The sequence below is a fragment of the Aotus nancymaae genome, unplaced genomic scaffold (assembly GCF_030222135.1).
Source record: "Aotus nancymaae isolate 86718 unplaced genomic scaffold, 86718_ANA_hifiasm-v0.15.2.pri h1tg000064l_1, whole genome shotgun sequence".
Taxonomy (NCBI): Eukaryota; Metazoa; Chordata; class Mammalia; order Primates; family Aotidae; genus Aotus; species Aotus nancymaae.
In genome coordinates, this window is record NW_026988479.1 from 13,647,442 (window position 1) to 13,650,001 (window position 2,560).

Here is a 2,560-nt window from a genome sequence, read left to right on the forward strand (position 1 = left end):
CTCGCCTCGGGCTCCCAAAGTGCTGGGATTACAGGTGTGAACCACTGTGCCCAGAGGATGACTGTTTTAAAATCAGCCAATTCTCAAATGTGAGACTAGCCTGGGCAGCAAGGCAAAACGCTGTCTCTATTTAAAAATACAAAAATTATCTGGGTGTGGTGCTGCATGCCTATAGTCCCAGCAACTCAGGAGGCTAAGGTGGGAGGATGGTTTGAGCCCGGGAAGCAGAGGTTGCAGCGAGCCGAGATGGCACCACTGCACTCCAGCCTGAGCAATAGAGCCAAAATCTGTCTCAGAAACAAAACAAAGCAAAAAAATCAGTGATTCTCAAAATTTTCAGTCTCAGGACTCCATTATACTCCGAAAAATGACTGAAGTCTTTAAGAGTTTTTGTTTATGTGGTTATTGCTATTGGTATTTACTGTATTCAAAATGAAAACTAGGATCCTTTTGTAGATCACAAGTGGGATGATTGGGTTTTCATGCCTGTGTGTGAGATATGCTTCCCTTAAACCTTGTTATGATGGTGGCACATTACCCATCTGATGTGAAAAAAAAGAGAGAAAGCCTGAGATGTTGAAAGAATATTTATTAATCCATTTAAATTTAAAATACCAAAAATAAACCATTATGTGTTAACATAACTAACACATTTTGGTGAAAGATGTACTATATTTTCCCCCCAAAATAGTGATGAAATTGGCATGTTTTACATTTTTACAAATCTCTAATAACTGGCTTAATAGAAAATACCTGGATTCTCACCAAGTGCAGTGGCTAATGCCTGTAATCCCAGTACTTTGGGAGGCCGAGGCAGATGGTTCATCTGAGTTCAGGAGTTCAAAACCATCCTGGCTAACATGGTGAAACCCCGTTTCTACTAAAAATACAAAAAAATTAGCCGGGTGTGGTGGTGCACGCCTGTAGTGCCTATAATACCAGCTACTCAGGAGGCTGAAGTAGGAGAATTGCTTGAACCTGGGAGGTGGAAGTCTCAGTGAGCCAAGATCGCACCATTGCACTCCAGCCTGGGCAACAAGAGCAAAACTCCATCTCAGAAAGAAAAAAGAACCCAAAAACTGGATTCTCTTATCTTATTCTCTTATTGCAATTAATCTTTTTTTTTTTTTTTTGAGATAGCGTCTGTCACCCAGGCTGGAATGCAGTGGCATGATCTCAGCTCACTGCAACCTGTGCCTCCCGGGTTCAAGTCATTCTGCCTCAGCCTCCAGAGTAGCTGGGATTACAGGTATGCACCACCACACCTGGCTAATTTTTGTATTTTTAGTAGAGACAGGGTTTCACCATGTTGGCCAGGCTGATCTGGAACTCCTGACCTCAAGTGATCCATCTACCTCCACCTTCCAAAGTACTAGGATTGCAGGTGTGAGCCACCATGCCCGGCCTAATCAGTTTCAGTAAGTTGTTTTGGTTGTACTCCTGGATTCAAGTGATCTGCCCACCTCGGCCCCCCAAATTGCTGCAATTACAGGTGTGAGCCACTGTACCTGGCCAATGCTGTTATTTCCTAAATATCTCTTTAATCCATTACATGAAGAAAATCTAGCCTCGCCAAGTTGGAAAAGTGAGAAATATTTTAGTCTTCAGATAATCGTGGATATTTTTCTTGGACACTACACCAGAAGTTGACACAAATAGTTTTTTCTTTCTTTTCTTTTTTACTCACCACTATACTAAAGAGGAAACATAGTTTCTTAAAGGTATATGGAATCTGAAATCATATCAATCAACTCCTATTCTATTACATTAAAATCCATTGGTTAATCTCAAACTTTGAAGAGATTTTGTAACATTGTTCATTGGTCATTTGGAAAATATAGGTCCACTGAATTATATATAGCTTCTAAATGTTGATGCATTTCATTACACAATACTTTTAAAATTACATTCATTATATCGCTATCAATCTCATCAAAGAAGTGTTTAAGTATTGGGAAGTTTTCAAGTTCATGGTGACAGATACAAGTGTTCCAAAATTCTAATTTTTCACTTGAAAGCTTGAATCTTATTATTGGCAAGAAATACTGTCAGTTGTTTTCCTTGAAGTAATAAGCTCACTTTGTTCATTTTTGGAAAACTATCTGCCAGACACTCAAATCTGAAAGATCAGTTTGTCTCTTTGTTATTCTTTCAAGTAAAAATAATTCTCCTTGCTGAGTGCCATGGCTTACACCTGTATCTCAACACTTTGGGAGGCTGAGGCAGGAGGATCGCTTGAGCCCAGGAGTTAGAGATCAGCCTGGCAACAGAGTGAGACCCTGTCTGTATAAAAAAATAAACAAAATTAGCCAGGTGTAGTGGTGCATGCCTGTAGTCTCAACTACTCTGGAGGCTGAAACTCCATCTCAAAAAAAAAAAAAAATCTGATAGGCAGGAGCAGTGGCTCAAGTCTGTAATTCCAGCACTTTGGGAGGCTGAGGTAGGAGGATCACTTGAGAATGGGAGGTCAAGGGTGTAGTGAGCCAAGATCGTGCCACTGCACTCCAGCCTGAGTGACAGAGTAAGACTCTGTCTCAAAAAAACAAACAAGCAAACAACA

General features: G+C 40.5%; 1 non-coding gene across 1 annotated transcript; it reads left to right on the plus strand.

Moving 5' to 3' along the window:
- Positions 1-444: 444 nt before the first annotated feature.
- Positions 445-548, plus strand: LOC135270676 (small nucleolar RNA U13). The gene has a single exon (XR_010338818.1). It is a non-coding gene; the product is annotated as a small nucleolar RNA U13 (small nucleolar RNA).
- Positions 549-2,560: the final 2,012 nt, after the last annotated feature.